At 35.2% G+C, this 8,234-nt stretch overlaps 1 pseudogene; it reads left to right on the forward strand.

Moving 5' to 3' along the window:
• The first annotated feature begins 1,366 nt into the window (after positions 1-1,366).
• Positions 1,367-1,485, forward strand: LOC120596061 (uncharacterized; annotated as a pseudogene).
• Positions 1,486-8,234: the final 6,749 nt, after the last annotated feature.

An 8,234-nucleotide genomic window follows, 5' to 3' on the forward strand; every position in this document is an offset into this window, starting at 1 on the left:
ATAGTCAATCTGAATAACTTTTTAAATGCAAATATAACCATGTAATTCCTCCCATACTCAAATATCACTTCCTTAGACACTTCTCCAACCTCTAAGATCATGATAAATTTTCTTGGTACTCTCTCTCCCCTTCATAGCTTTTGTGCAATTTTACATTTATTTGTGTGATTATTTTATTAATACCTAAATAGATTGCATATATGTTCTTTGACTACTATAATATCCCCAGTATATAAGGATTCAATAGTATTTGATGTATATTCTTGAATGAATATATGTAAAATTAATAGAATGAGAGGGATACTTTAGACTTCTAAAAAAATTATTAGTCTTGCATCTTAATTCTGCCTCCTGCCCCAGCTCCCCGCCACAAAATGATCTAAGGTTGCTGAAACTGAAAGTCCAAATGGTTTCTAAGGTCCTTTCTTATTTATCTAATTCATGTTTCTAAAAGGCACTATAAACGCCCCTGTAACCATGCACTGGGAAAAGTGACACATGAGGAAAGTATATGAAAACTCCCAAAAAGAGGCTAAGGGACACTTTGGCTGATGGTCCCTTAGATGTATTTACAAGAGAGAGAGGAGAAAAAAGTGAGGATATACAAACATTTCCTGAAGAATTCAAAGGGCTTAGTAAAATATGAGTTGGGTTTGAGAATAGAACGCCCTACCCAATGAGGAAGGGAGTGACTTTCTAGGGTTTTGAAGCGGGGGAGAGCAAGAGAGAGAACAATCCAAAGGAATTACAGTAATCGCAGCAAGAAGGAAGGCCACTGCTTCAAGGAAGTCTAAATGAAGGATTCCCAATATTTAGAGCCATTAAGAACTAGATTGGCAGACTTCCAAGGAATCAAAAATTTGGCAGGATGGGAGAAAGATGATTTGCCAGATTAATATACCAACCACTGACAAGAAATCTGTTTATGTTAATTAAGCATATTTATATACATGTACGGTAAGAGTTCTTGCCCCATATATCAGATAATCCCAAGACAGCTGGAAGAGGGGAATATAACTATCTTACCATATTCTATAATATACTGACATCTGTATAGTATATTATCCAGTATGAGTATTTCATTTCTATCCCAGTAGATGCTAAATCATAAACAACATCTTTATTCTTAAGAGTTTTTAGCTATAAAGAACTGAAAATATAGCAATTACAGATGTTACCACATGAAAGAAGATCCCTTCATCAGTTAAACAAGATTAGATATTCCTCCTGAGCAGAGTATATAAAGTCAGGGTTTTTCGTTTTTGAAAGGTAAGGTATGGAGAAAACTTCTGGCTGAAAGTGGCAACTGAGAGCATAGTTTTCCCCCTTCTCCCTCCCCAGAACCTATGAAAATTATGTTAAAGAAGTCTACAGCCATGCCACCCTGAGCAAGCCGGTGCCCGTCTGATCTCAAAAGCTAAGCAGGGTCAGGCCTGGTTAGTACTTGGATGGGAGACCACTTAGGAAGACCAGGTGCTGTAGGAGTGTAAAATAAAAAATAAAAAAATAAGGAATTGTAAGCTGACAAGGTCTTTGCAATCTGTGAGGTCAATCAAGGGTTGCCTCGCCTAAAAAAGTAAAAAAAAAAAATTTTAATTAAATAAAAAAAAGAAAAAATAACAAAAGTATAAATCTATCATAGAGAAAATAACATGTTCAGGGGAATGTATTTTAAAAAATATGTAAGAGAGAAAAGAAATAAAAGAATATTGTAAGTGAAATAGAAAAGAGAAATCTGCAGACTAAAATATTTGTGGAGGAGATTTCAGTGGTGGAGAGAGTAGAATCCTGAAATTACTATGAAACACAAATCAACAGATCAGTGGATCAGACATGGAAGTAGGCTGAAAAAATAGGATTAATATAAGTTCTCTACATATTAATAATCAACTCCTCACCCTCTTCTCTTATATCCTCATACAGGACAATAAACCTTCTCATGTTAGAGCTAAGTCTGATGGTTGACAGGTATATTCCCTGTATACACTGAGCTCACAGAGGGCCTACCTATTTCCTCATTCTAATATATATACAGATACCCAGAAATCAAAAGTCATTTGAAGAAAATTAACTCCATGAAAAAAGAAAAACCTAAGTAAACTAACAGAAAAACTAAACCTAGAGGAAACTGATTTTTTTTATGCTTTTAATCGCCCATAGATATACTCAGAAATGTTCAAGAAGACATTTGATCTATGAAAGAATAGAATGCAATGATAAAAGGAGAAATCAGGAAATGGGAACACTCTTAAAAATTAAATGTATGATTTTAAAAATTTAAAAATTAAATCAGAAGTTTAAAAGGAAAAGCTGAGGAAATATTCCAGAAAGTGGAACAAAAGAGTGAGAGATGAAAAGCATACAGAGAAAACTCAATCTAAGTCAAACATCTGATTAATAGAAATTCTAGAGACCAGAGAAAACAAAGGAAAGATTATTATCAAAATAGTAAAAAATAAAAATTTCCCAGAGCTTGAGATATAAACATTTAAAATTTAAAAAGGTCCAACAGATATTAACACATCTTTGTGCAATTTTAGAACAAAAAGGATAGAGAAATCTAACATCTGAAAAAGACAGAACATACAAAACACAGAATCTACAATGGAACAGAGAGTTAGGCTACCATCATATTTCTCATTAGAAGTAGATTTCAAAATGCTCAAGGAGAAAATTTCAATCCTAGAAAATTTCATAACGTCAATTTTTCAGGTAAATGTAAAGGGAAAATAAATCCATTTTCTGAAAGCTAATGCCTCAAAGTTCACTTGTATTCTGCAGAAGTTACTTCAAGATACACCCCAGAAAAATAAGAGTGAAAATCTAGAAAGGAAACATTAAGAAATAAAAAAGAAACAAAAAAACAAAAATACATGTAAAGAAATTCCAAGATGACAGTCTACAGAGAAATCTGTACAAATTATAACCAGAATCATTTGGATACAGGAAGATCTTCAATAAAAAATTTTTAAAAAGTGGAATAGATTATAAGCATTAAAAAATAAATAAAAAGCTGTAAATTATTATAGGTATAGTAAAATAAGCATGTATTTCTTACAGGAGAAATAGCAATTATAAACCCCAGGGGGAAAAAAACGTTCAAGAAAGAAATGGCCTAATATAAAACAAATTAACATGTAATAATTAAGCAATTGATGGAGTCTAGGAAAGAGTTCTTTTTTTAATCAATTTTATTTTTCATGTTGATTGATGGCATTGGAACTTCAGAGAATGAAATGTAATCATAGCCCATATTGACTCTCCAGTAAATAATATTTATATAATAGAGAGCAATATGTGTAATGGTCAAGGGAATTATGGTAGAATGCAAAAAACAGCCACAATTCTTCATCTTTCTCTGTAAGCACACAACTGCAATATAACTTTCCAGCAACTCCCAATAAGAGGTAGAGTTTATTTCCTATCCCTCTGAACCTGAGCTGATTCTGTGACTTCTTTTTTGCCAACAGGATGTGGCAGAAGCGACAGTGTGCCATTTTCAAACTCAGGCCAGAGGCCTGACCTGCTTCTCCTCCCTCACTTTCTCCCTCTCTTCCCCTCCCTCTTCTTCTCCCCTTCCCCTCCCCATTCTTCTTCTCTAATAAACTACTCATACTCCCCACTCATACACCCTCACTCGCTTGATACACTTCTTCTTCTTCCTCCCCTCACACTCCCCGCCTTCCTCTTCTTCTTTGCCCCCTCTCCTTCCTCCTCCTTCTCTTTCTCTCTCTAGCTCTCTGAACCACACCAGCAGTCATGTGAATAAGACCAGACTAGCCTGCTGAGTGATGAAACACACATGGCCTAGTATCCCCTTGGCCCCTATCTAACTTCTAGAAGCAGGGTTGCCTCACTGCCCACAGATGCTAGAATGAACCAGGCGAGTCTCAAAAAACTACCCAGTTAAGGCCGCCCCAAATTTTGCCCAAATCATGCATTAAAGAAATGGTTGCTGTTTTAAGTCACTGAAATTTTGGTGTGGTTTGCTGTATATATGGCAAAAGCTAATTCAAGCAGAAATACATTCCAGAGAGAAATTACACTAATGTAAATCCTGGCTCCGCCATTTTTAGCTATGTCACTTTGAGCAAGTTAGTTAACTTACCAATGCTTCCGTTTCCATGTCCATACAAATAAGTAAAATTTATTATTTACCTCATTGTATTGTTTGTATAGTCTTATATATATATATAAATATATATATAAAGAAAGTTGAGTTACTGTAGGTAAAGCAATTTGAATGGTGCCTGGCACATTTTAACCATTCAATTAATATCAGCTATTATTATTTAAAATAAAAAATTTTGAATGGTATTTATTAGTTTTCAACATCTAGCATTACCCACAAAGAACACATGACTTAATATCTACAGAATGGAATGAAAATGTTAGCAGTCTTGTGAAAATGCAGCTATGAGAAGCTGGGAGGCAGAAAGAGAAAAGAGCAGGTAGAAGGATATGTAGGGAGTTAAAATATCTATCATACAAAACAAGGAGTCAAGAGATACTGTCTAAAATTAATAAAACAAAACAAAAATTGTTTATATGAAAATGCATGACTTTAAAATGGTAACAAAATCGCAAACCGAATAGTAATATAAGTATCAAAAATTAAGAATACAGGGAGAAATGAAGGAGGAAGATGAAATAGAGAGCTTAATCCTCATATATCCATCTATAATCTGTCATAGCAAGAAAGTTACAAATAAATATGAAAACTCAGTAATCTGTGGTCAATGCATATTTACTCAGTGATGTAAAATGAAAAACGTAGTTTGCTGATTCAAGAGACTAAAATGGAAAAAGTAAAACTCTGAAAATTCCTCTATCCTATTTGTTTTCTTAACTATGTTCACATAATCTTGATAATTTTCTTTTTTATAAAAGTAAGGTACAAAGAATATTCCCCAAACCATCAGTTTTAGGTTAAAAAATATAATGGTTTTTAAAAACAAAGTCTGGTAAACTTTTATAATATTCATAACCTAAAAGGCTGAAACCTTCATGAAACCAACTTAAGAAATACAAGTATTAGTAAACAACTTAAATCTTTTCTTTATTCATAAATTAAAAATTTTGGATCCTAAGTGAAATGCATGTCATGCCAAAAAAATAAAAAAATTTAAAAAAAGGAGAGAAGACCCTCTCCTCTACCTCACGTTTACCTTCTCTTCATTTCTTGGAACTTGTGTCATTTCTCTCTTCCCACTGGTCTCTCTTTTATCTCATGGATGCCCCTGCCTCACCCCCAACTATTCTTCTGTGGTATAGTGAAAAGAATACCGATTTAGGATAAAACATCTAAGTTTAGTTCCATCTCTGCTACTTCTGCTCTGTGTGGCTATGGTCAGGCTACTTTTCCTAATGGAAAAGCAGTATCTCCCTCACTGACTATCTTTCATAATTAAATAAAATAGCACATTTCGAGATATATATACACACACACACACACACACACACATATATATATATATGTATATATATATATAGCTACACTATCTTGCACACAGTAATATATATATAGCTACACTATCTTGCACATAGTAATTATTAAATAAATAAGTGTTCCCAGGTTAAGGAATGACAATGAAGAGGGTACAGTGACACAATAAGAACAAAAATTGTTAGAACTCCAGCTACTACCCATTCCTTTATCTTCTGTGATCCTAACCCCCTTTCAAGTCAGAAACCAGGGGTAGTCACCATCACCACTAGACACTGGCATCTGCAATCCTCTCCAAAGATGATTCATGGACAAGTTTATCTCTGCAAAAAATTTTATGTGTGGAGATAAAAAAGAGTGGTCTTTTCTCAATTTTTAAAAAATTATTCCTAGGAAAGGTAAAAAGTACTAAGAGACATAACATTTGCTCTAAATAGGTCCATGGGCAGAAAACCACTTTAATTCTAGTACATTAAAAGGAATGAGCAATAATCTCAAATGCAAGGGCAGATAAACATTACTTGCCCGGCCTGTTTCGAATGGTGGTTGACTGCCTAAGCAGAAATCCTCTGGGCCATAAAAACAGGGATCCTTGGGGAATTGTATTTGCAAAATCACTATTTCCATCATTTCATGGGGGGAAAAAATCCACAAATTTAGACTCACTAAGTTACCTGGAAAAAAAATCACATATATAATAATAGCCTGTATGTTATAATTTGGACTCTTCTAAGGATGACTTCGAGGGCTGCTATGTAGAAACGGGAGCAGTAAAGGTGATTTTGAGGAATTAGCTATAGAGCCTTGTAGCAGTTCTACACTCAAAATGAAGTCAATGAGCTAACACTTTGAAAATCATTCCTCAGAGGTCTGTATCATTTCCAAAAATTCTGTCATACACTATTAACTGCCAGACCCTGACATACCACTGATTTCCTCCTGAGCCATTCAAATTTTCAAATAATGTTACCAATCCTAATTGACCTTGTTTTCCCTTTCCATGACAATTTTTACTTTCTTTCGTCTCAGACTAATGCCGTGACAAGAAAGTTCCGCTAAGAGTATCGTGTTATTTTCACTTTTCAGTCTTTTTAGAAAAAATTTGAAAGAATTTACCTTTCTTCAGTGAGCACAATATCATCACTTGCCATTAAAGAAACGATCTGTTATTGCTCAGAATCAAATGATATACGTGGGGAGAAATAATTGTAGAATTGGCATGTTCTCCCTCAAAAAGACTAAGTGCAAATAAAGGAATACTAGGAATGGTGTTTTTGCAAACGCATGTGCCTAAAGTGAGCCTCTCTTTCCATAACGAGACAGGCACATTTAAACTCTTTGGGTTCCACGTGTCCAAACACATTTAAAAAATCAAGAAGAAAAAAAACGTTGCAAACTTAAAAAGGAATGATTAGTGAAATATATAAGTACTATCATTTTGTCAGAATTACTCAAATATTTACACTTAAATGTGAATTAGGGAGGCAGAAATTCCAGAATGGTGAAGTAAGGAGCTCAGAACTACTCTTCAGCAAACAACAACTTAACTAGTGAAAATCATAAAAAGCAATTATATAAAGCCTCTGGAAATTGTCCTAAGTACATAAAGCAAATGGAGGAATATTCATACAAGAAAATGTACTAAATCTTGATAAGAACAGCAAGAGTCTATGGAGTTTGAGTCATGACTCACTCCATTATGAACCTACCCTACTTCCCACCTCCTAAGTTACAGAAGGTCTACTCCAGAAGTTCTTGGCATGTGTGGCCAAGAAGGCAGAGACTCCCTCTCCCCCAGCTCCAGGTCTGGGGCTACAGTTTCATCCCAAGCAGACTACTGGTGCTTCTCATGCCTTTCAGCCTGTATTGCAGAAATTCTTTTCCAGGTGGCACAGCTAAGAGGACTAGGTCACTCTTCTTCCAACCAGCCCTCATTCTTAGGGTGGAAGGTTTACTCTAGGCGAAGAATACTGGGTCCCCAATCACCCCACCCCAGATCACTCATACTATGAGGATTCCATGCAGTAATACCAAGAGTTGCTACCCCTCTGCATTTGCAGAGAAGGTGGGGAGAAGCGGTCCTCTATAAAAGTAGATCCCTGCCCCTCGCTCCAGTGCAATAGCTCGGGGGTTCTGGCCAGGTGGAAAGGCAGGCCATAAGGGCAAAGAGTTCCACAGCTGCCTAAAGGGACTGACTTTATTTGGAACAAACAGTGGGGAACTCCATGCCTAGGCTGTGGCTTTCTTTCAATAAAAACTTTATTACAAAAACAGGTAGTGTTAGAATTAAAACCAGATGTTCAAATACAAACTTGTACATGAATGTTCGCAGAAGCACTATTCACAATAGCCAGAAGTTGGAAACAACCCAAATGTCTATCAACTGATACATAGATAAACAACATGTGGTATATCCATACAATGGAATATTATTTAGCAATGAAAAGAAATGAAGTATTGATACATGCTGCATGCTACGACATAGGTGAACCTGGAAAACATCATGCTAAGTAAAAAAGCCAGTCATCAGAAAAGGCCACATATTGTATAATTCCATTTATATGACATGTCCAGAATAAGCAAATCTACAGAGAGAGTAGATTAATGATTGCTTAAGGATGGTAGGAGGAGGTCTGAGAGAATGGCAAGCGACAGCTCATGGATACAGAATTTCTCTAAGGGAAGACAAAAATAATCCAAAATGAGATTCTGGTGATTATTGTATAACTTCATGACTATATTAAGAACAGTAAGTTGTATACTTAAAACAAATGAATTTCATGGTTTA

This window comes from Pteropus medius, unplaced genomic scaffold, assembly GCF_902729225.1.
Source record: "Pteropus medius unplaced genomic scaffold, Ma_sr-lr_union100, whole genome shotgun sequence".
Taxonomy (NCBI): Eukaryota; Metazoa; Chordata; class Mammalia; order Chiroptera; family Pteropodidae; genus Pteropus; species Pteropus medius.